A 27,382-nucleotide genomic window follows, 5' to 3' on the forward strand; every position below is an offset into this window, starting at 1 on the left:
ACAATGAGATCACTTGGACTTGGGAAGGGGAACATCACACACCGGGGCCTATCATGGGGAGGGGGGAGGGGGGAGGGATTGCGTTGGGAGTTATACCTGATGCAAAGGACGAGTTGATGGGTGCTGACGAGATGATGGGTGCAGCACACCAACATGGCACAAGTATACATATGTAACAAACCTGCACATTATGCACATGTACCCTAGAACTTAAAGTATAATAATAATAAAAAATAATAATAATAATAAAGAAGATTTACTTATGGAAAACATTCCTTTGTTGCTTTGTCAAGTTGTCATTTGTACACCTTCTTTGCGGTTCCCAAATCCCAGCACACTCCTTTCAACACTTGTTCCGCACATCTCTTCCACCTTAATATATTGAGTTGGAAAAGTTGCAGATTATTAAGGAAGAGGGGAGTCTTGAAGCCTGGCAAACCTGAGCTTGGAACCCAGCACCACCCTTTTGCCAGCTGTGTTAGGTAAAACACTTCCTCTCTCTGATCATTGGCTTTCTAATTTGACAGTAAAGAACGTAGTATCTACTTTGTCTAGTTGTTGTGGGGATTAGAAGCAATATATGTAAGGCACCTAGCAGAGGGGTCCTTTCATTGCATGCATTCCTTAAATGCTGACTATGATTATTATAAAGCCATGGGAACTGGGTTTCTGTATCTGAAAACCTTAATTCTGACATCCTTTCCTCAGTGACTTTGGTCTCTCATTTTCATGCTTTTGGGATCCTCCTAACTGACTTTTGTGACACTATTCACCTCTGATGTGCTTTTATCATGAAAGAGCTAGGCTCAAGAATTATCTATATCTTAGTTTTAAAGAAAATCCAGAACACTGAATATCTATGTGAAATTTCCTCTTTTCCACCACCAAATTGGTGAGAAAACACATCTTTGGCCAAGAACCAAAGTTTGGGACTTTCTATTAAGTGTAGTTTAATATTCCTCAAAGTATGATCCTCAAACTATCTGCTTGAAAGGTATGAGGATGAAAAGGAAAGTTACAATCATCACTATAGACTATTAAATCAGAATACCTGGGGTCTGGGCAGGATATGCATTTTAAACAAGCTTTCCAGGTGATTCTGTGTCCGTTAATGTTTGTTTGTTTGTTTGTTTATTGAGATGGAGTTTTGATCTGTCACCAGGCTGCAGGGCTGTGGCGTGATCTCAGCTCACTGCGACCTCTGCCTCCCGGGTTCAAGCAATTCTCCTGCCTCAGCCTCCCAAGTAGCTGGGATTACAGGCATGCACCACCACACCTAGCTAATTTTTGTATTTTTAGTAGAGACAGGGTTTCACCATGTTGTCTGGGCTGGTCTCAAACTCCTGACCTCAGGAAATCTGCCCACCTTGGCCTCTCAAAGTGCTGGGATTACAGGCGTGAGCCACCGTGCCCGGCCTAATGTTTGACAATTTAGATTAGTTGAAATATTATGCTCTTTTCCAGGCTTATTGAGATATAGTTGGTGTATTAGTCTGTTCTCACACTTCTTTACAGCAAGAACTACCTGAGACTGGATAATGTGTTTCGAAAAAGAGGTGTAATTGGCTTACAGTTCCACAGGCTGCACAGGAAACATGGCTGGGGCAGCCTCAAAAAACTTACAATCATGGTGAAGGCAAAGGGGAAGCAGGCAAGTCCTATACTGCTGGAGCAGGAGGAAGAGAGAGAAGGCAGACGGCAGCGGGAGGGTGCCACACATTTAAACAATCAGATCTCATGAGAGCTCACTTACTGTCATGGGTGCAAGGGGGAAATCCACCCCCATGATCCAATCAACACTAAGGATTACAAGTGGATGTGAGATTTGGGCAAGGACACAAATCCAAACCATATCAATTGGTATACAAAAAAGTTGCTTTGGTATACAAAACTACACATAATTGATGCATACAATTTGGTGAGTTTGGATATATGTATATACTCATGTTATCACCAAAATTCAGGTCATAAACATACCCATCACCTCCAAAAGCTTCCTGTGTCCCTGTGTTATTCTTTTTGTTTTTTGTTTTGTGTGTATTTATGGTAAGAACACTTACTAGAAGATCTATCCTCTTAAATGTTTAAGTACTGCATTTCTTAAAGTAATCATGAAACAGTATCAGGAAGACACAGGGATGGGGCACATTGTAGCTTCTGAGGGGAATCCTAGGTATGTGAAGTGAGGTACACATCCACCTAAACTTCACGTTCTTTTCTATTTGCCTATCTTCTCTCTTCCACCTGAAAAAAGAGCAGTATGGCATGCCTGAGACATTGAGTCCCCAACCAATTTAATTAATTCACTGAAGACCACATGGTTGAATTTTCTGATCACTTAGTGGGTTTCTGTCAAATTAGATTAGCTGGCGTTCAAATGCAAAGCTTAAGGTTCTTTGGCTTGGAGTTCATTTAAAGATGTGGGTATTTGTTTTTGCAGTACAAGCTTGTGTTGAAAACTCTTCTCCCTGGTGAACTCTGGACTACCTGCTATGGATCTTTCATGCCTGTTGTTAACAACACTGGGATGAGGCCATGCTTTAATTTTTACTTATGTAATGGAACTCATCCATCAAATTTTACAGAGCCTTTTTGATATGGTCAGTGCTTATTGGTGTTCAAAAAAAAAAAAAAATCCCTGTTCCAAACCTGTGTTTAATTCCAAAGCAATTGCCTTTGGCTGTGTTCTACAGTCAGTACTGAATATGTTGCCTTGCAGGTGGTTTTGTTTTATTAGCGATCTCTGAGTTTAAAACAAAAATATGCTTTGTTTCTCTTCTAGATTTCAGTTAGTATTCACACTTCTGTTAACAGTGAATGTTAGATAAATGCTATCTAATAAAAATAACACAGATATCAGTTTTTGAGCTTTTATTATGTGCCATATTCTATGTTGAGCCCTTTATAATGGAGCATTTTGTGTTGAGAATTCTCTGTTCATCCTCACCAGAAACTTGTGAACATCGTTGTCCTCTTTTTATAGATGGCAAAACTGAGGTTAGAGGCGTTTGAAACTATTGAGCCAGGATTCAAAACTTTGCTTTCTTTTTCTAAACCTATACAAGGTTGATTTACGTAAGTTATCATGAAGAAAGTTTGTAATAATTTCCACTTTAACCTAACATCTACTAACTGTATTAATCAGCTGTTGCTACCATACTGCTGTATAACATGTTAAACTAAAACTCAATGCCTTGAGACATTTGTTGTTTGCTTATGGGTTGGTGAGTTGTCTGAAGCTAGATCTAAGCAAGACTTGGATTTGGGCTGTAGACTGGATTCAAGTATGGGCCAAGTTTTTCCTTCTGAGGCTCAAGCTAAAGGGCAGCATCTTCCTAGGGCATAGTCTTCTCACAATCAATAACAAGAAGACAAGAGAAACATGCAATACCTCTCAAGAATGTGGACTAAAACAGGCATACTATCAATTTCACCTACCTTAAATTAGCTAAAGCAAGTCACATGGCCAAAACCAACATCAATGTGATGAGAAATATGGAAATTAGTGTGAATGCTGAGAGCAGGATAGGTATGTAAAGAACCGCAGCAGTGCTTACATCTACCATAGTCACCCTTCCTTTTCTTCTCATAGTCACTGAAATGTCATTGGATTCTGAGCATGGCATTAAAAGAACTGAAGTTTTCTACAAATTAAAATAAGATTTTATTTTTATGTCTCATTAAAGTTATAATTTCATAACATTTTTGCCATGTTAAACTTAATCATAAAGATACAGAGACTTGTATGATTAGAGACACGGGCTCAGTATAGATTGTGATTACTGTTTATAAATGATTATGGCAGTATGGATAGTAATAGCCAACCCAATTAGAGAAAGACAAATTTAAGCTTCATTTATTTTTTGAAGACATTATATTAATATATACTATATGAGAAACAGAAGCAATATGTGTACTGAAAAAGTTTATTAAAAGCTCTTTCGATGCTTTATTTGATAGAGCTGTGACTTACAATCCTTTTGTTCTAAATATAACCGCATTTTTGCAATGTGTACAACTCTTCTTAAACATTGCCAGTGTTTTTGAATATGTTGTTGCCACTTTTGTTCTTAATGTAGATTTTTGAGGAAAGAAAACATCACTAAGATATTGCAATCTTTTTTCCCCACCTGTTTGCAAACTGTAACTATGCCAGCCTCTAATCAGTGGTATGCTGGTAAACCATCTCTAAAAGAGAGGGGTGGCGGGGCTATGATTTGTACTGTTCACCAATTTGTAAGGTGTAAATATTCCCACCATGGCTGCTTTGGATTTGCCTGTAGCTTAACAATCAGCTCACAAAATTCAGCTATGAGACATCTCCCACAACCATCTTCTGATATGAATACTATTTGTTCCACTAAAGAGTTTCTTATCCTTTTTATTTTCTTCTAATTATTTTTTCATACTGCCTGAGTTTGTTCTCATACACGATCAAAACAATAAATGAGACTTAAGTGCTTCTCAAAAACCAGTATGAAAATATGGTGCTTTAAGCTTTGAAAGCAAGCCACTGTGTTTTTGATATACATGCAAATTGAGTATTCTACTGTAGAAGACAGCATGGAATCCTAAAAGATCACAACCTATCATTTGTTACATGTTCCTCATGGTATAAGAAAGGAAACTAAGGTTCTCTTTGAATTTAAATAGCCATGGTTTCAGTGGACCGAAAGGGATTTCCTTCCCTGTCTTCTGATTCCATCTGAAATAAGCTACATGAAATCCAGATAACTAACCTTTGTTGTTGCATTGGAGAATGTACTTAACAGGATATATGTCAATGCCTTCTTACTTTTTTCATGTGAATGGAATGCATTTAAATGTAGAAAGCGTTTGAATGGTGGAAATAGTCTCTCCTTTGCCAAGTATTATGCATAAGAATGAGACTGGGTAAAGTTTCCTTTAAGTAGACTCAGTATCCCACTGTCCTCCTTAGCAACTGACCCCTCCTCCTAGAGTTGAGTGATGGGCACATATTCTGTGTATTTTCCTCTCCCATTTTTTTTTCCTGTGGATATTTCTTTGAACGGGAAAACTCAATCATTTCTACCTTAGGCACATTAGATCACTGGAAGGATTTCCAGGAGTAAGTACACATCCATTCTTTTCTCTAATTAATTCAAGTACTGCACATTTATAGGGTGATATGCCCTGTCTTAAATATTGGGATGGATACAAAACTAAATTTGATTTTTTTTAAAGTTACAATTTAATGAGGAAGACAGGAAATCTGACCTGTATTCACATTTCCTTAATCTCAGGAAGAAAATAAAGGGCAAATTGAGATGTGTGCTATGAATTCAGATAAAAGAAAACAGACTTACAGTAGAGACATTGAGAGTCAGGGAAGCCTTCCTGGAAGAGGTAGCATTAAATAATGGGTAAGATGTTGATGTATAAAAGTTAGGAAAGAGTGAGGTAGTTTTCCAGAATAAGAGAGTAACCACCTAATGGGTTCACCTTGCCCACAACCTAGACAGAGCCGATTTATCAAGACAGGAGAACTGCAATGGAGAAAGAGTAATTCACACAGAGCTGGCTGTGTGGGAGATCATAGTTTTATTATTACTCAACTCAGTCTCTCCGAGCATTCCAGGATTGGAGTTTTTAAGGATAATTTGGCAGTTAGGGGCTCAAGAAGTGGGGAGTACTGATTGGTTGGGTTGGAGATGGTATCAAAGGGGGTCAAAGTAAATTTTTCTTGCTGTCTTCTTTTCGTAGGTGGGATTGCAGAACTAGTTAAGCCAGACAACCTGTCTGGGTGGTGTCAGCTGATGCACCCAGTGCAGGGGCTGCAAAATATCTCAAACACTGATCTTAGGTTTTTCAATAGTGATGTTATTCCCAGGAGAAATTTGGGGAGGTTCAAGCTCTTGCAGCCAGAGACTGCATGGCTCCTAAACCATAATTTCTAATTTTTTAGTTAATTTGTTAGTCGTACAAAGGCAGACTGGTCCCCAGGAAAGAAGGGTGTTTTTTTTGGGAGGAGAAGGGGCTATTACCAATTTTGTTGTTTCAGAATTTTCAGAGTTCAACTATAAACTACATTCCTTCTCAAGGTTAGTTCAGCCTCTGTCCAGAAATGAACAAAGACAGCTCAAAAGTTAGAAGAAAATGGAGTTTGTTAGGTCTGATCTCTTTCACTGTCATAATTTCCTGAATTATAATTTTTGCAAAGTTGGTTTCAGGAGGAGTCACAGAAGTAAAGATTAGAGATAGAGGACCAGAGAGTATAAACAAGAAATCTCAGTTATTCAGTTTGACTGGAGTTTGATAGGGAAAACGGGGAGACGTAGAATGGAAGGTTAGCCTGAAAAGGCCCTGAGTACCAAGATGGTTTTGGAAATAGTGGCATTTTCAGTTGGTGGTTGAATGAAGGCACAATTTGAAGAATGGGATCTTGCTGAAGAAATTGCATCATCAAATGGTTACCATCTTCCCCTTAAAGCTAGTTGAGCTATGAATGGATGGAAGGCTTCCACCCTTTTGACCAATTCCGAAAGCTGGGTGACCTCCCTAGAAATGATCACTGGATCTGGCAAAAGTAAGATAAAGGGAATAAACCCACAAAACAAATGCTACCTGTCCTCCAAAGACTCCATAATGTATCAGCCCCATGTGAGATTCAAACCAGTTTGGAAGTAAATGTAAGAAGGTACTAGAAAACCTAAGATTTGTCATCTTGATGCAGAACAACAAAGTGGTTGTCCAGTTGGCTTTTGTTTCTCTTGTCTCATATTGCTTAAAACTGATGAGCTTCTGGAGAGTTTCTTTAATCAGTTCCGAAAGGCTGTGAACTTGTTTATTCCCATATCAGTGCAGAAGATGGAGTCGGCTAAATTTAGCTTAAACATTAAGTACCATTCAAATACTTTTTTCTCTTAACTATACAAATCCTGCAGAAAATAAGATTTTCATGTCTTAATTGTGATACCAAAAGTGTCTTTTATTCTCAGCGTGCTTGAGATAGCAAAGTAATTTTCGAGCTGAATGTGATTGTCTCAGACAGTCATGATTCAAATATTTAATCTAAAGGGAAAATTCCCAGAGTGCCCCTCTCATCATTTCTCAGTTCTATGGAGAATAAAAGCCTCAACTTTATACGATCAGATATTATTTCCATTATTGGTATTGTGCTGTAGGCAAATATCCTTCAAGAGGCAAAGTCTACATCCCTTGTGCTTAGCGAGTTGGGCATCACAAAGGCCCAATCTGGCCTTTACAATATGAGCTGCTGCTACCTTGTAATCTGTGGAGAATTTAATAACAATAATTTTACTTTATACAGCACAGCCTTTAAGATTTAATAGTAGATTCTTCACACACACAGAGTATATTTTTCCCTTTCAAGGTCTTTTCTTATTCAAAGATCAAATTTCCTATAGGTTTAGTTGCTTTAACAAAGTGCTGTCAGGTTGCACTGTGTAGGGGTGGGTGAGGATCTATAGATTGATTACCTGGGGACTTGGATGAAAGCAACTTACTTAGCAACCCACTGGTATCATTTCAAGTTTTCTCATTATCCATTAAGAAGCAAATGTCATAGGTTAATCATCTTTTCTAAATTGCTGGCATTTTAACATATCCCAAATAATGTTACATCTCAAGCAGTTTTTCTCCAAGTATAAGTCTTCAGACCACCCACGTGTAAATCTCCTGGTGAGATTAAAAATGCAGATTTCTGAGGTACCCCCAATCTTACTGAGTCAGAATTTCTGGGGATAGGACCAGAAATTTACATTTTTAAAAAGAGGATAATATGTGATTCTTATGTACACTAAAGGTTGAGACATACTAGTCTCTGTGCTTTCAAGTTTCACTATTTAATTTTATTCTTACAAATGTTATGTATAGTAGGCCGGGCGCGGTGGCTCAAGCCTGTAATCCCAGCATTTTGGGAGGCCGAGACGGGCAGATCACAAGGTCAGGAGATCGAGACCATCCTGGCTAACATGGTGAAACCCCGTCTCTACTAAAAATACAAAAAACCTAGCCGGGCGAGGTGGCGGGCGCCTGTAGTCCCAGCTACTCGGGAGGCTGAGGCAGGAGAATGGCAGGAACCCGGGAGGCGGAGCTTGCAGTGAGCTGAGATCCGGCCACTGCACTCCAGCCTGGGCGACAGAGCGAGACTCTGTCTCAAAAAAAAAAAAAAAAAAAAAAAAAAAAAAAAACAAATGTTATGTATAATAGTAGTCTCTTCAGACTTGTAGGTAAAGATAATAAAGTAGAGATTGGCTTAAGTATGGGGTTCTCAAATTCCATGCTGAGGCACCCCTGGATACTACAGTGATCTTACAGAGCTTTGCAGGATATTTTAAATTTTCTAGGAAACTACAGTGATACTTGACATCTGTTGGGCAACTACGAGTTCAAAGCATTTCAGGTTCAAACTATATCTCTACTGTACTTGTTGCCACATATATTTTTTATGTTGTCATGTTTGTGTAGCCAGGTTTGTAGTAGTTGCTGTGAACAAAAGCTTGCCCTATGTGAGAATCAATATAGAACAAGAAAAAAGAATGCTGCTGTCCAATCTGATTCTGACATTTTAAGAGGTGTGCAGCAATATTATTATTATTAATTTTTGAGACGGAGTTTCGATCTTGTTGCCCAGGCCAGAGTGCAATGTCACGATCTTGGCTCACTGCAACCTCCGCCTGCCGGGTTCAAGCAATTTTTCTGCCTCAGCCTCTCGAGTAGCTGGGATTACAGGCATGTACCACCACACCCAGCTAATTTTGTATTTTTCGTTGAGACAGGGTTTCTCCATGTCGATTAGGCTGGTCTCGAACTCCTGGCCTCAGGTGATCTGCTCGCCTGGGTCTCCCAAAGTGCTGAGATTACAGGCATGGGCCACATAAGACTTTATTATATTTTTATAATATTTGATATATTCACATATTATGTGACATTTTATAATATCTCAAATCATGCATATTTTTTCAAACAGACGTTAAAACATCAGAAGATAAACATCTGTTAAGGTGTTTGAACAACTTAATAAATGGAAATATTAAGTGTTTTGGGGGCCTACTTTACACAGTGAAATACTACTGGGACACTAAAGTACCACATGACCTTACTGGAGTTTGGGAACCTCTGGTATAAGTCATGACTTTGTGGAAGTAAATTATGAACCCAAGTCTACATGGCTCTAAATGCTATGTATGTTGAATGATGCTTCTTAGATCATAATCCCATCAAGGAATTCCAGAGTACAGATGTGTGTGAGGACAGGCTTGGGTGTGAAAAGCTTTTCAGGACTGCATCATTAACATAGGAGTTCATTGTTCTCATTCCTCTGACTGTCAGATTGGATTGACTATCAAGTAACCCCGATTCTAGCCCTGACTTTGCCCCCTAGCTCTACATCTTCGGCTAGGTTACTTCCTTGTGTTTTAGGGTTTTAGCTGGACTTGGCTACCTAGCAACAGAGATAAGGAAGACGGTAGTTATAAATATCTACACAGTCTTTAGCTGCCAGGCACTGTGCTAAGTGTTTTGTGTCATTGTTTTTATTCTCAAATATCCTTGAGTTATTTTATTAGGTTCTGTTATTATTTCTATTTAATAGATAAGCAAACTGAGAAAGAGGTGACGCTCTGTACCAGTCAAGTAGCAGCTAACACAGGTTATCCAACACTGGAAATTATGCTCTTAATCACTGACTGCAAAAGTTATAAATAAATTTATTTAAGTTCCTTTACAGTCTTCAAAATAGCTATAATTTAGGTAACAGAGTAAGGCCTTATCTCAAAAAAAAAAAAAAAAAATTCAGTGAAATCTAGCGCCTCATTCACATTTAGATCTCAGATCTCAGGAGATTGGTGTCATATGGAGTGCAATAAAATGTCCACCTTCACAGTCTACATTCTGGAAGAGATCACCATTTTGAATCAGACCAACCGTTAACCTCTGGAGACACCCTACTTCCTGCCAAATTCCCACAGATCGGTCATCAAGGCAGGAGGTCACAATGAATTGGAATGAAAGTGAGCAACCAGGTCCAGATCTAATCCTTAACTCGTTCAGGCGGAGAGGCCTAGAAGACGAAATCAGAATCAAGGACCAGTGAGTGGCTGCTGTGTATTTCTCATCTGCTTGTAGCTCTCATCCCTGCAGCCCTTCCTTCCATAACAGAATGCAATTTCCAAAGAAAACCAATGAATATAGAAATAGAGCTGCTCTTTTACACAGGAAAATCCTCTGACTTGAGGAAAATAGAAAAGGGGATTAACAGCACTCAGGGTGTAAGAAGTCAGGAGAAAACGTGAGAAATCAGCAATCCGTTGATATGAACAGTAGAGTGACATTTAAGCTGGCCAAGGAGACCCAGGAGATCATGTTCAAGCATTTCTTTAAGGCAGAGAGATACCATCTCATTCAAGTCTTTGCTGTTGCCTGGGAAGCACTTTTACAGCTAGAAATAATAATAAAAAGGCCTTTGCAAGAAGTGTTGTGTTTACAACCTGTAATGTTGGAATTTGTTTTTTAAATGAAGATTTTGGAAAACCAGAGGTATCCCATTCAGAATTTATACCATATTTTTTGAGATGGGGATAGGAAAGGGTAGATCAAAAGATATGCTGGGGATACTTGGTAATGAGATGCACATTCTCTTCTTAAGAGATAAAGATAGAAAAGATTGGCTGGAGAGAGAAGCTTGTTAACTTACATGCCTGCCTCTGCCAGCCAACTAACAGTCTGCTTAGAATTTTTCCAGAAGGAATGGCTGGCTGCTTGGCAGCTGTTCTTTTTACACTGTTCCTTGGGACCTCACTAGCTGCACGTGGATCAGATTTGTCTAATTCAGAAGCCAAAATATTTAGAAGTACTAGAGGGATGGGCAGCCTACTCGGATGGAATTAAGTTTTGTGTGTGTGTTTGTTGTTTTTGTTTGTTTTTGAAACACGGTTTTACTTTGTTACCCAGGCTGTAGTGCAGTGGCATGATCATGGCTCACTGCAGCCTCAACCTCCTAAGCTCAGGTGATCCTCCCACCTCAGCCTCTCCTGAGTAGTTGGGACTACCAGTGTGCACCACCACGCCTAGCTAATTTTTGTATTTTTGTAGAGATAGGGTTTCACCATGTTGCCCAGGCTTGTCTCGAACTCCTAGGCTCAAGCCATCCACCCACCTCAGCCTCTCAAAGTGCTGAGATTACAGGCAATCTGTGTTAATATTCAGCAGCAGATGCTGCTTATCTGGCATTCTTCTTCTCTGGGCCCCAAAATTTTGACGACCATAGTCATAAAGGTCTCTAGCAGCTCAAACATTTTAAAGCAACAGTATTTGGGAGTGTTCTTTAACTCATGGCCTTTATGGTGACAACAGCATTGATTGAGAATGACTGATTGAGAATGAATCTGACCACTGCTATACACAGAACTTGCTATAGATTAATTCCTTTAAGTGAATTAAGCAGACTTCAGAGGCTTCAAGCCACAAAGTAATTTTCACAAGTTTAAATTTTCTGTCTAGAGTCGTTCCATAGTCTTCAATAATGAGATGTACCGGTGCTTCCTAACTTCTTTTTCTGATACAAGATGCCAGAAAAAAAAATGTTTTAGCAAGCTGGGGTGTATTTTACAAGCAAATAGCAGAGGCTAGAGGACTGATAGAATCAGTATCATGACGTATAACCTAAGTGATGCAAATGCCCAAGATCCTAAGATCTTTCTATGAGGGAACTAGTTCTATACCTTATCTCAGAAGGTTCTTTGCATTGGTTCAGCCTGTTTTCTCCACTGTGATCCCATATATAGGATCTTACTTTCGTCTTATGTCACCTACTCTGGGATGACCAGTTCTTGAATCATAGCCATTATTATACATCATTTTCATCTGGAATGCTCTTACTGCTTATACTTTTGCAGAAAGTGTGATTTTTGCTGTTGAGTCTCTGAAAGATTTTGCTTCCCTTTAACATACTCTGCAAATACTAGTTGTCTGCTTTACCAGTTCACAGGGATGCCTTGAATGATGCTACAATTCCTCTCTCCTCTCTCTTGCTATCCTCTCCCTTGCTTTCTCATTCTGGATCTACCAAGACTGAGTATTCTCCAGGGCAAAGGCAAGAGTTTTAAATTGTGTTACTGTTTGCAGGAAACGTCACTTTCTTCTCAGCCAAGCTGGAAATGGTTCTCCTGTAGTGCAGCACCATAACACTTTCTGTATAACACTTAGCATTTCTTTAGGACAGGGCTTGGCAAACTTATTTATTTCATAATGGATCAGACAGTACATATTTTAGGTTCTGCAGGTCATATGGTTTCTGTTGCAACTGTGCAACTCTGTCATTGCAACATGAAAGCAGCCATGGGCAGTATAAAAATGAATGACCGTGGTTGTGTTCCAAAAGAACTTTACTTACAGTAACAGATATTAGACTGCATTTGGCCCATAGGGCCACTCTGATTCCAGCTCAGAAATCACTAGCTTTGCCTTTACTTTTATAAAAAGTAGAGGCAAGAGGTTACTTTTTAATCACATCATATATTCTAGCAACAGTCAACTATGATATGCCTTTTGAAAGGGTACATTTTGGGGTCTTTATTTTTATCCTTTTCTGCAACTTGTTCATGATAACATCTCCAAGCCACTTTTCTCCTATTGGGTCTTTTCTCCTATTGGATTCTTTATCTCTCTCCATTTGAAATTCTTGGCTGCAAGGGTTTCAGGTGGGGAATAGTGTGGCATTATTGAAAGGCAACCAAAATCAGAAGACTTAGTGCTAGTCCTGATGCTGCCATTTACTAATTCCCTGATGTTGATTCCTCAGAGCCTTTTCACACCTTATCTGTAAAGCGGACACTCCTCAGGGGGTTATTGGAAAGGTAAAAGTGCTACCAGCAGGAGCTTTTGACTTAGACCCCTACCTCTTGCTAGCTGTGTTATCTAGAGCAAGTTACTTAACTGCTCTATACCTCAGTGATATTGCATGTAAGATGAAATGAGACCTTGTAAAAATTAAATGACATAATGTATGTAAAGTGCTCACTGCAGAGCTTTGCACACAGTAAGTCTATACTAACTAGTATTTGCATTTTTTATGTATCATTACACTTATTTATCACTATACTTACGGACTGCTTCATAAATTCCAAGCCAGAATACACATTCAGATACAATGCCTAAACTAATCTTATCTTCTTCCGTCAAATATATTTGGCCACTTAAATAACAGAGCTTATTTCATCTTACTCATGTGCTTTCTTGAACTAGAAATTTAAGTAACAGACAACCATTGCAAGCTACCTGAGACCTATTTTTCTAATTTTGTTCCTGTAGATACATTTGAGAGGTTAGAGGAGGGAACATTTAGGCTGTAAGATCCAATTCGGGCATCCTGTTTCTCTCTGAGCTATTAATTAAATTTGACTCCTGAAACACTAATAAATTGCAAAGGGCTTCCAACTTGCTCTGGTTCTGTAATATTTCAGTCAAAGTTTCTTTATGATCCTTGTTTTCTTCCCATTCTTCTCCACCCCAGGAACATCTGAAAGCAATTTTAAAAACTCAACATGCAATGTAAGAATGAATTACTGCAATCCCTAAATAATCAAATAGATCACATTACTTCATGAAAAGTAGCATGGTTGAAAAACTGCAGTAGGAAGATCAAGGATTCATATTAAAGAGGGGGTTAGGGTGAAAGCAAAAGGAATGGCTTTTAATAATTTTAAAACATTGTTGATATAAGGTCTAGAAGCTTTTTGCTTCTAAAACAAACAGGATTTCTGATGCTAAAACCTTATTACAATGCTGATGCCAATCTGCTGCTTGTTTCCTTATAGGAGACTGATTTTTTTTTTCCTCCTTTCTGGAAATTTCTCCTGAATCATTCCCTATGGATTCAGAAAATTCTGCTATTTTCTAAGGCTTTCATAAAATTTGAGATCAATTCTCCCACAGGCTCTGTTATCTTGACTATCTCTTTTTTCAAGTTTTGGGGGATTTTGGCTTGGAGTGTTTAAATCAGCATTTACCATCTTCAAATTCAAAGTCATCCGTGCCTACTTTTTTCTTTGTTTTCACAAGCAAAATGCTTTCTAATTGCTAAAAATTTGTACCAGAAATCACAGCACATAAGTCCCATTTTTCTGGACATGATATTCTCTTACGAAAAGGTGTTACAGAAATAAAGATCCCTTGGAGCGTATAGCAAAGACTAATAAAGGCCGATAAAGTCCTACCGCACCCATATAGACAAGAGGAAGAGTTAACAGTAACATATGTTTAGTTCTTCAGCATGTGTGTTTTATTTGCACTTTCAACTGGCATTTTAAAATTTCATAGGAAAAAAAGTCTAGATAAGCAAGCAGCAAATTGTATCTGTAAAGAGCCAGATAGTAAATATTTTAGGCTTTGAGGGTTACAGGTCTCTACCACAAACACTGTGGGGAGAAAGCAACTTTCTCCATTGTGGGGAGAAAGCAACCATAAACAATATGCAAATGAAAGGGGGTGTGGCTGCATTTCAATAAAACTTTACTTGTAAAAACAGGTAGGGGTTGGGTTTGGCCATTAGGTCTTAGATTATGAACATGTGATCTAGACTATCACCTTCTCTAGTGGGGATGGGGAAGGGAGCCCAGAAGATCAGCATCTCTGGGTCCATATTCACCATAACAGCCTTGAGTCAATTAACAACTGGTCCTTTTTCACACACAAGAACTGTATGGTTTGCCACAGTCCCCACTACTCCCTATGAACTCCCAACCCAGTTTACTTGAGTCATTAGCAGTATTTATCTGGCCTCTGTACAATTTAGACTCTATAACTCTGATTTAAGGGTTGTAAACTGAACAATGCATATGTATAGTTATTGGTGTAAGTAGCAAATATTATCTTAAAAACTTTGGTGGGCCAAAGTGTGGATGACAAGACTGCAATAAGAAAGAAATTGGTACATACTCAGTGCCTCAATTGGCTTTGTTTGATGAAGCACTGCTTTAAGAGGCTGTGGATATAATCCCTGCTCTAGAAGACCTGAGAGTTTAATGTTCTGCACAAATTCAAAAAAACAAAATGTTGAGTATGTGTTATATACAATGAGAGATAAATGCTGTTCTTATTTAATTATGTTATGCCAGTATCTCATACACGCTGTTCTTATTTAAATATCTTATACCAAGTAACAGAGCAGAGCTTCTCAAAGGCTGGTCCTTGGGCTATTTGCAGTAGAATTATGATGGATGGGAGGGATACATGCTTATAATTAGATTAGAACTGCAGATACCTAGGCCTACCACAGATTTCCTGAATTAGCCATCTAGGATCTGCATTTTTTAAAAGTCCCAAGGTATTTCTTATACACTATAAAATTGCATAACTGCTCCTATAAAACAAGGACAGGCATCGTACTTCCTGTTTGTTTATTGGATGTAATTTAAATTCCTTTTTAACAGAAAAGCAGCAGGATACATCTTCAGGACAGAGCCAATTACATGTACGAACATTTATTCCAGGCACAATTAAGCATTGATGAAGAGGTTGTTTATCTGTGTCAGAAAGAGCTCCATGCTGGGTCACCTAATAAGTAGTCATGTGACCGTGGACCAGCCACTTAACTGCTCTGGTGTCCATATTCTAATCTGAGGGCAGAAATGAGGGCATTGCTAAAAGACCAAGACCCGTGTAGCTGGGAAACTGACTTTGAAATTCTATTTAAGAATTCCTATGCTGAAACTTACGGTACTGTCATACTTTACTAGTGAGATGGAAGGAAAGTATTCCCTCCTAATAGGTGGCTTACCTGTATTCCAGTAGAGTGGGGCTTCCCAGCTTTGGATGCTCATTGGCATCATACAGGGAGCTTTTTAAATTCCTGATGTTCAGGCCATGCTCCAGATCAACTAAATCCAAATTTCTGGTGCTAGCACCCAGGCATCGGCATCGTTAAAATTCCTTGGGTGTTTCTAATGTGCCACCCAGGTAAGAACAGCAGCACTAGAGAAATGGTAGCCAAAGTTACTTAATTAAAAGAGTAACCTGGGTTGTTGAAAGTGCAAGGTTTCAGTCCCTGTCCTGGACAATCCAATTCATTGAGCCTAGGATGGGTTCTAGAAATCTGTGTTTTTGATAAGCAACCAAGATGATTGTTGGGATCAGATAAATTGCGGTAAATACCACACCAGAGAATTTTTTAGTGTATTAAGCAGATTCAATGTAGTATAGGGGTTTTTCTTCAACCCCCCTAGGTTTGTAGTTAAAATGGACACCTGTTACAAAAGATAGATTAACAAGAGATAAATAAAAGTTTATTAACATGTATTTTATATATATTCATGGGGGACACTCAGATGGAGTAGTTCTCTAAGAATGACTTTGAAGTTCAGCTTATATAGCATCTTCCAAAAGGATCTATACATTTTTAGAGAGGTAACAAGACAAAGGAAAAGAACTTTGAGTCTCTAGAGGTGGCAATTTAAGGGGGAAGACAAATAACTGGAAGAGAAAGGCTAGTTATAGCAGAAAAGCTTATTAATGTGGATTCCTCTGGTATCATCTTCAGGTTGATGAGGGTGTAAAGCTGTCTTCAGTGGTCAACCTTTGTTCTCCCCAGCAGAGAGGGAGAAGTTTACCTTTGTGTTTGCAAAGCTCTGTCTTGTTTTTAGGCAAGTAGAGTGAGGTCAGAGAGCTATCCTACGTCTGCTTCATCTTAATGGTCTTCAGCTCAGCAGTCCTATTTTGGATTTCTATTTGGGGGCAGCATGTTCTATTCTTCCACACTGGAAAGCAGGACTATTAAGAGCATTAAGGAATAGAGATGTATAATAGAAATAAGAATAGACAATTATGGGAGAAACCAGGAAAGTGAGGGTCTGAAGGAGGTGGGAGATCTGAGAAAAATCACTAACCACCCTCTTAAGCACTTGTAGGTAAACAAGTAGGAGCTTGCATAGGAATATGATATCAGGGAGGAAATACAGTTTCTCCTCAAGTAATAAATTGGTAGGTGGGACAGATCCCTGTAATAAAAGACAGATTAACAAGAGAAAACAAGCAGGTTTATTAACGCATGCAGTACACATCATGCAGGGAAACCTCAGTGAAAGGTAATTGAAGGCAATGCCTTAGAACTCTAGCTCCTATAGCATCTTCAACAAAATAACAATAAATTGTAGAGAAGTGACAAGGCAAATAAAGTAGTTTTAGGCTTCCAGAGGTGAAAAACTATGGGATGGTAAATATATAGAAGTGAACTAATGGAGTAAGATTTGTTTGTAGATTCCTCTGGTGCCATATCTGAGCTGGTAAGAGTTTTCTCCAATAAAGGAGAATTTATATTCCATCTGTCTGTAGAAAAGAAGGGAGGACAGAAAGCATTCTTCCTTTATTTGCTGCTGCCTAACTGTCTTTAGCTCAACCATATTTATGTCAAAGAGACCTATTTGGCATGACGTATTCTGGTTTCTGTCAGTAGGAAGGCAGATGCCACAGTCACAGTGGGATGGCAGAAGAAAACTGACAGAAGTGCATGGAAGGCTGTTGTACCACTGTCAGTGATAGGCCTGGGGACACTGGTGATTAGAGGGTCAGAAGTTGGGAAGAAGACCTGGAAGCAAAGCAAGGGAAAGTGAGGATGACCTAGAGCCCACATCTGTCAGTTACCTCCTCTACCTATGACGACCTTCACAGGATATAGGGCTGCTTTCGGAGACTTCTGTTCTGAGCAAATCTAAAACAGAATTAAAAAGCGAAGAAGCCAAATTGACCCAGTATTAAACTACCATGCCAGGAAAATGACTTTTTTGTTCCCCTAAAATTGTACCTTTTAACAAATGAGATGACTCCCTTATCTGTCCTTAAATTGTGCTCACTGGAGAAAAAAGCATACTTCACAGATTTATTGCTCTCTACTGGGCTGGAATTAAGTCATTTTATCCCCAACTCTGATTTTTCATTCAGTTGTCTCCCATCAGCTTTGTGCAATTCATCCAAGCACCAAGCACTAGTAGTCTTTGGTCTATCTTTGGACAAACAAGGAGTCTGTAGCTTTTGTTTCTTTGGTTGTCTCTGTTCCTAGAAGTCACATTGTGAAGATAGACTTGATTGTGTCTTTCTTTCTTAAGTAAAGCCTGATATAGCCTGTAAGCCATTTATAGGTGATTCTCACCTTATCGGTTATGCTCAGCTGCACAAGGACATCATGTGATTATTGTGGTATGAGCACTGTAGTAGTAATTTTTATTTGGTGGGTTTGAAAAGTTTTTGATGCTTTAACGACCGGGTATTTCTGATCTAGGTTTGTGGATAAGTACATTGTTTTGTATTCATAGCCACTATTTGCTGTATAATCTGGCCGTTCGTGCAACAATGGCTACAGGGAAGTAGGAAACAATAGAAGAAAAACTCTAAATATTCAGAAAAAGGCAGGAAAGAGAAAAATTGAGCCTGAGGCAGAGAGCAGAGGAGGGAGGTCAGTAGGGAAGGAAGAGGAAGCATTCTTGTCAAAGGTCACACAGCATTTCAGTCTCCTAACGTTTTAACACTTGTGATGAACTCCGCAAGCAAAATCCACCAGGCTTGCTTTATTCCACATATGGACTAAAAAAGAGTAAGCTCTATTGTAATTCCAGAATTAATCAACCCTGGCCTGAGCAGTACAAAATGCAGTTTTCAGACAAAAATGCTGTAACTAATTCATACAACTTTAAGCAAAGTGTTTTTGATCTCTGGGCCTCAGCTTTCTCACCATTAAATGTGGTGCTTGGACTGGATTAGAGATTACATATTAGCAGCCAGTGGACTATATGTATATACACTAGCTGACACTCAAGTTTTGACTAGAGGGGTTTTCATTTGTTTGTTAAAAACAAACAAACAAAAAAACTAGACTCCACATTTTATTTGAATTTCACTTATTTTTCTAAAGTTTTTTTTTTTTCTATCCCAAGATTTAATCTAGGATACCACAATGCTTTTAGTACAGGGTGATTTCTTTTAATGAAATTGTCAATATTCAAAAAGTGAAATATTTCACATAACAGATGTGGATTTCACACTTCCTCTGAAAGCTCAGGTGATCTGATGTGGATTTCACACTTCCCTTGACAACTCGGAGAACAAAAGCCCTGTGTTTACATCTAGCAGTGATAAGCTGAAGCTGAGATACTACTGCTCTTTTAGGCATGATATGTGCCTCCATTTTCCCCAATCTCCCCTACTCTCTATTGCCTCCCAGGCAATGAGACCAAGTGACAGCCGCCATTACCATCACTTGTTACCTCCTCTTGCCATACAGTGAAGAGAATATGAAACATCTAGAAAAAGAAATTGAGCAAGAACAAATTTGAGGAAATTAAAATATACTTAAATAACTGCCTTAGTTCATTCATGCTACTGTAACAAAACACTTTAGACTAGGTAATTAACAACAAATAAATTTATTTCTCACAGTACTGGAGGCTAGAAAGTCCAAGATCAAGGCACCAAGAGATTTAGTCTCTGGTGAGGACTGTTCTCTGCTTCTAAGATGGTACCTTGTGGCTGTGTCCTCCAGAGGGGATGTGTCCTCCAGAGGGGATGTGTCCTCCAGAGGCTGTGTCTTCACATGATGAAAGGGATGGAAGGGACAAATTTGTCCCCTCAAGCCCTTTTACAAGCCAGACATCCATTCATGAAGCCAGAGCCTTTATGCCTAATTGCCTCATAAAGGCCTCACCTCTCAATACCGTTGTAGGGGAATTAAGTTTCAACGTGAGCTTTGGAGGGGACGTAAACATTCAAATCATTACAAGCAATCCTCTTCACTCATTTATATGGTCGTTCAGATCCCTGTGGAAATGTTGGTGTGAAATCCCTGGACAAGAGCACCTTTTCCATTTTTTTCATTGTGGGCATATGGGAAGTGGTGTTTGGTAGCCAGACCAGAGTTCTGCAAAAAACTGTGAGGGTCTTGCAGAGGGGGTCTATCATGCTCTCTTCTTCAACCCTCTCTTACTGAGGGTAAGGGTTTTGAGCCCCAGACCCTCAATCAACATAGTCCTACTTTTGGGCTCTTTTAGTTCCTCTAACTCTGGACTTGGGAAGCCAGGTTGCAGCACAATTAAGAATATGGACTTTGAATTCAAACTACCCCATTTCAAATGGTAGTTTCACCACTTCTGAGGCATATGACTTTTGTTCAGTCACTTAACCTCCATTTATCTCAGTTCCCTTTTCATAAAATTGGGCCAATAAATAGAACCGAGCCAGTACGGTTGTTATGATAGCTAAATGTCCTAATATGTGTAAAGGCCTGAGAGCAATACCTGGCATGTAGTGAGTGCTTAGTGCATTGTAATGATTATTATTTCCACCATTATAGCATCACCCCAGTGTTTTCAATCCCCGTATTAGCCTTATAAAAATCCCCCAATCCCAGACTGTTTCATAATTGGGAACATGGTAAAGAGCACTCGGGGATACAATTTTGTGAAACTGATTGAGCATACTTTATATAGCTCCAGGGAAAAATACAGACAGGCCAAGTAAGTAAAAGTTAGAGGGAAACAGATGTTAGTTCAACATAAAGAAGGCTTTTCTTACGTTCAAAGCTAGAAAGCAATGAAGTGACTGCTTGTAAGGTGATAAGCAACCTGTCACTCATGGTGTTCAGGCAAAGACTGAATGATTGTAGCTAGGCAAGTTGTAGGGCAAACTGGTAGTCACAAGCTACATGTGACTATTTAAATTTGTTATTTAAAATTAAATAAGTTCAAATCCTGGCTAAAGGAAATAAATATTTTAAAAATTAAAATGAAATGAAATTAGAAATTCAGCTCCTCAATTACAGTAGCTATACTTCAAGTGCTAATAGCAATAGCCACAAGTGGCTAGCAACTCCTTTATTAGACAACACAAATGTAAAACATTTCCATCATCATAGAAAGTTTTGTTGAACACCACCATTATAGAGGGATGTCCTGCACTAGATTTCTGAATCCAGTACTTCGGTTAGAATAAAAAACCAAATTGATATACTGAGTGATAGAGCACTTACCTGCAGACTCCATGATTTCAGGCTTATGCATGGCCCCAGGAAAAGCACTGTTCCTGAGCCTCAGTTTCTTCATATATATTATGTGATTAATACTTGTCCCTAAGGGTGGTTGTGCATATAAAGGGATAAAACTCAAGCTCAGCATGTAGCACAAGGCAGTGTGCACAGATGCTTGGGTTCTTTCTTTCTGTGAAAGGAAAGGAAACATATAGAGTCATCAATCTTAGGTACAGTAAAACAGTCATTTTGTGCAGCCTCCCAAAGAACAAGATCTTTCCAAAATCAATAGCTACCATAGCTACCATCAGTGAGCACTTAACCATGTACTGGGCTCCAAGCTAAACTTACATGCAGTGTCTCATTTAATTCCTGCCACCATCCTGTGAGGTGGCTTCTCACACCAAGGGTACTAAAACTTAGAGAGATTATATTATTTCCCAAGATTATAAAAGGCAGCATACAGAATTCAAATGGAGCTTCTTTTGACTCACGATGATTGCTACTTATAAAAATTGAAATATATGGAATATTTCATATTCACACACACACGCACACACATACATATATTGTGCTAAACACATTAAGGCATCATCTCATTTCATCCTTATAGCTATTATGTAGGTGAAGAATTTTTGAAAATGTAAATGCTTTGCACAGCAGCAAAAGCCAAAATTGACAAATGGGGTCTAATTAAACTAAAGAGCTTCTGCACAGCAAAAGAAACTACCATCAGAGTGAACAGGCAACCTACAGAATGGGAGAAACTTTTTGCAATCTACTCATCTGACAAAGGGCTAATATCCAGAACCTACAAAGAACTCAAACAAATTTACAAGAAAAAAACAAACAACCCCATCAAAAAGTGGGCAAAGGATATGAACAGACATTTCTCAAAAGAAGACATTCATACAGCCAACAGACACATGAAAAAATGCTCATCATCACTGGCCATCAGAGAAATGCAAATCAAAACCACAATGAGATACCATCTCACACCAGTTAGAATGGCAATCATTAAAAAGTCAGGAAACAACAGGTGCTGGAGAGGATGTGGAGAAATAGGAACACTTTTACACTGTTGGTGGGATTGTAAACTAGTTCAACCATTATGGGAAACAGTATGGCGATTCCTCAAGGATCTAGAACTAGATGTACCATATGACCCAGCCATCCCATTACTGGGTATATACCCAAAGGATTATAAATCATGCTGCTGCAAAGACACATGCACACGTATGTTCATTGCAGCACTATTCACAATAGCAAAGACTTGGAATCAACCCAAGTGTCCATCAGTGACAGACTGGATTAAGAAAATGTGGCACACATACACTATGGAATACTATGCAGCCATAAAAAAGGATGAGTTTGTGTCCTTTGTAGGGACATGGATGCAGCTGGAAGCCATCATTCTCAGCAAACTATCGCAAGAACAGAAAACCAAACACCTCACGCTCTCACTCATAGGTGGGAACTGAACAATGAGATCACTTGGACTCGGGAAGGGGAATATCACACACCGGGGCCTATTATGGGGAGGAGGGAGGGGGGAGGGATTGCATTGGGAGCTATACCTGATGTAAATGACGAGTTGATGGGTGCTGACGAGTTGATGGGTGCAGCACACCAACATGGCACAAGTATACATATGTAACAAACCTGCACGTTATGCACATGTACCCTAGAACTTAAAGTATAATAATAATAATTTAAAATATATATATTTCCTATCAAAAAAAAAAAAAAGAAAATTTAAATGCTTTGCTTAACAATTCCTACCCAGGGGGCCGGGCGCGGTGGCTCAAGCCTGTAATCCCAGCACTTTGGGAGGCCGAGACGGGCAGATCACGAGGTCAGGAGATCGAGACCATCCTGGTTAACACGGTGAAACCCCGTCTCTACTAAAAAATACAAAAAACTAGCCGGCCGAGGTGGCGGACGCCTGTAGTCCCAGCTACTCGGGAGGCGGAGGCAGGAGAATGGCGTGAACCCGGGAGGCGGAGCTTGCAGTGAGCTGAGATCCGGCCACTGCACTCCAGCCTGGGTGACAGCGCGAGACTCCGGCTCAAAAAACAACAACAACAACAACAACAACAAAAAAAACAATTCCTACCCAGGAACTAGCACAGCTAGTATCTGGATGCAAGTCTTTCTAGCACCAGGTGTTTTACAGCTGTGTTCCCAGGCTAGCATCCTTGTTTAGAAAACAGGTGAACAAAACCTTTAAGGGTTGATGTCAGTATGGCCTTTGTCATGCAGAGATAAAGATGCCATGTATGTGTTTTCTCTTGCCAATCACACTGTTAACTCCTTGAGACAAGAGTTGTATCTCCAACATTTATTTCTTCTGAGTCTCCTAGAGCTGCACAGACTGCATAGGATTCAATGACTATTTGCTTAATTAGAATAGAGGTAAATCTTCTCAAAACACAGATTGAGAAGACATGTTTCTTATTTAGCAACTTACTTGAGTGAAACCTTGTCCATCTTCATGAAGAAAAAAAAGTGTTCATTATGTATACATTTGTTATCACTTTAATCATTGATAGATGCCCGCAGTTAAGGTGGAAGTGTCTGTTCTCAGAAAAAATAACTAGGATTAATAGCAAGGCAAAAATGTCAAATCTCTCAGAAAACCAAATAATTCGTTTGGTTTAATTTGTTGGTTTTGGCTGCTGTTTAATTCCTTAAGAAGCTAGGGTCATAGTTGTGTACTTTCAGGCCATTTCCACCCCTTCTATTGTGAAGATGGAGCTCCCCACACTAGTCAGTGTAGTGTTTCTCTGCTTAGCCAGCCAAGGAGAAAACTCCAATTAGCTGACAATTGGTTAAAGTGTTGCTGAGACTAGACACAGGGAGAAAATGGCTCTTGCTAACTGTATTCTTTCCAAGCATTCTGATTCTTGTTATATTGTGCAAAAGGCAGCCTGAGGGTGGACTGACAGGGCATTTTTATATCGCTTTTAGAGATGTAAGTGTTCCTGAACTTGGAGATTCCCAATTACACCTGTTCAAGTTCCCAAGGAATTATGAAGAAGATGGTCTGTTTTAGTTTAGATTTGGGATCTTGGAAACTGGAGAGAGAATTTTTCTTTAAAAGGTGATAGAATAATATCAGATTATATAAACCTTCAGATGTTACACAAAATGTTTAAATATGCTTTACATGTTGATTCATGTGCCTTCTTGCTATTCTTACAGAAGTATTATGTATTTATTAAATGGACTATTTATCAGCAGATTGTTTTGGTAGTATTTTCAGGGAACCAACGTTCAACAAGGCTGTTTATTGTTATTATAGCAATAAAGCTAAAAGTCAAATTCTGCTCCCAGAATTACTGGTAACAACTAGGGGTATGTATTTTCAGACATTTTTCTATGCTTATATGAACTTTCTGTATACATACTTTTGAATTATTTTTATTTAAAACACTGAATCGTTCTAGTTCTATTGATTTTTATTATTTTTATATCCTGGAGATCTTCCATGTCATCTTATTGAGCTAATAATACTTACAATTATACCCAGTTGTATTATTGATGGCATACCATATGTCAGACTCTGTACTAAGATATTTACATCTCATTAACATTTCAACAAATCTGAGGCATTATATCAGTTCTATCACTGTTTTCATCTAACAGGCAGGGAAACTGAAGTTTGAGAAGTCAAGCAACTTGCCCAAGAAAAACTAGTTACTGGTGGACTCTCTCAGACACTGTATAATATGATTTCCCTTTTTAAATGGTTACATATTATTCCATCATCTGCATGTCTCATTATCCCCACCTCCCAGGTAGACTGATTGCCTTTCCCCCATACTGCAAATCTATGGTCTACTTACCTTCCCCATCCCTGCAGCCGCTCACAGCCCTCAGATGGAGTTATTGCTGGTGAATAAATGTTACCCTTCCTTTAAAATAAAACTTGCAGCCTTCAGAATTACAGAGTCTATGGCATGTATTAGTGATACCATGCTGATTCTTAGGTAAGCATGTAGCATAATGGAGAAGATAATAATCCTTCTATGACCATTTGTATAAACCGTTGTCACCAATTGAGTGATCTGAATTGATTTTCTGTTTCCAGACCTCAATCTACCTAAGAAGTTTAATCCCACCTAAAGCAATAATCATCCAACATGTAGAAGTAATCAGGTATCATCTTCTGTCAAGGCTGTGGCCAATCCACCACTTTTTGTACCTGGGTCTCACCACTATAACAAAATGTCTTTTCCTTGCGTGAATCTGTTTGACATCATAAGTTTTGGACCCAGTGCACTGTTGCCTACTCTTGGGCCAGATGTCATATTATTTATGCTACCCTTCTCCAAGGAGAAATCTCCCTTTTTATTGTTCACATATCATATTGCAAACATGTAAAGTTTTTCCCATATGCTCTATGGCAAAAGGTCAATATTCTTAAAATCACGTTAATCAAAAATTGCAGAACAGACTTGAGTAATACTTGGATCGGCCACTGTGATAGGCAGAATAATGATCCCGCCAATGATGCCCCCACAATCCCTAGCACCTATGAATATGTTACCCTACAAGGCAAAAGGAAAATTAAGGTGGCAGATAGAATTAAGGCTGCTAATTAGTTGATTTTAAAATAGGGAGATTATACTGAATTATCTGGTTTGGCATAATACAAATACAAAGGGAGACAGAAGAAAAGAATGCAGTGATATGCTGTGAGAAGAACTCTATCTGTCATTACTGGATTTGAAGATCAAGGAAGGGAGGCCATTTGCCGTGGAATGTGGGCAGTCTCTAAAAGCCAGAAAACTCAAAGGAAATGAATTCTCCACTAGAGCTTCCAGGAATGATCACAGCCCTGCTGACACCTTGAGTTTAACCCAGTGAGACCCATGTTAAACTTCTGAACTACAGAGCTGTAAAATAATAAATTTGTGTTGTTTCAGGCCACTAAGATTTTGGTAAGTTGTTACAACAGTAATAGGAAACTAAGCCACCAAATGCCCCTTCATGAAGCTAAAGTTTATTTCAGTGTCAAAACAGAGGGCTTTTTCCATCAGAGGGACCACTTTTCTAGTTTTATGAGGAGCCATTTTGTAGAACCTATTAGTGAGGACCTTGATATGAGACACACTGAATGAAACATGTATAAATCAAACACAAAAATACAAGTCTGCTCCCTTATAAGATCTCAAATGAAGTGGGGTCATAGGCTCACCATTCTGGTAGCGTATGTTTTTTAGACCCCCATTTATAATTATCAGGATCAATCAATGCCTCTCCATTATTTGCAGCTATGATTGAAGTATGGTACAGTTTTTCCCTCTTGAATAATAAGAGTACATAACCAACTTTGATGGCACTTTAATTCCATGCCTCCTCATGCTAAATGTCATGGTGATTTGGCAGAGAATGTTTACTCCACAGATCCTCATAGAGGTGTGTGACATCTAGAGAATACTTTGACTGCACCACTATTAGCAGCCCTTTTGAGCAACCATTTGAGCACATGCAAGACTTTTATGAGTAACAGTTTAACCATTTAGTAGAATATAGGTGCTTATCTCTGTAGGCTGTTTGCCTAGTTACAGCCATAATATAACATGTTATACATTGTGGTATTCTGGTACATATGTTGGCATAACTAAATTTTCATCATAGAGCAGGATGCCAAATTCACTTTTCACCCAATATTTATGGAGAAAGGAATGATGAGTAGAAGGAAAACGGCACAAACTACAGTAGCAGCTACTTGGTGGTTATGTCATTTAGTATGGTTGTTGGGTTTTCTTAAATCACAAATCTGCTCACTCAGCAGATTAAAAATTTCAAGTTGGTACCATTAATATTGCCACAGTTAGTCATTTGAAATACTGTTTGTACATGTAAGTATGACATATGTTTCTATTTAAACTCACAGCTGGGCCTCCTATGAAGATACAACAATGCTAAAATCACTGATTCATATGGAAATGCTCACATTTTATGCAGAAACAAAATCACTGTACTATATACATTAGCATTTTGACAACATAACGCAACCATGAAAAAAGTTTATGGTACTCTAATGAAAACTAGAAGTTATTAATATCAGTTATTATCCATTGAATATTAAAAAGCTGGTGAGAGGCTTTTAAATCACTAAGTTTAATGTTCATAAGAAATACATGTTATGATTTCAGTCTTCTGTTATGATGATGGATAAAAGCATGGTATAGTTTTATGCTAAAGAAATAATAAGGCAAAATGCAAGTTTGCTGAAAACTCTAATTACTGTCATCTAAAGGATGACCTCACAATGGCCCTCAAGTATTAAAATAATTATTGTATAGGTGGGAAGTCAGAATCCATTGGCTGTATCACTAAGTGTTGAGCAAGAAAAAAGCAGCATTATAAAAAAGAATGAAA

The 27,382-nt window shown here is 38.7% G+C and overlaps 1 protein-coding gene across 3 annotated transcripts in view; it reads left to right on the forward strand.

Moving 5' to 3' along the window:
* The window catches only part of TAFA1 (TAFA chemokine like family member 1), a 558,244-nt gene that overhangs the window by 342,041 nt on the left and 188,821 nt on the right, over nt 1–27,382 (forward strand). The window lies entirely within an intron of this gene.

This window comes from Macaca fascicularis, chromosome 2 (genome assembly GCF_037993035.2).
Source record: "Macaca fascicularis isolate 582-1 chromosome 2, T2T-MFA8v1.1".
NCBI classification, from domain to species: Eukaryota; Metazoa; Chordata; class Mammalia; order Primates; family Cercopithecidae; genus Macaca; species Macaca fascicularis.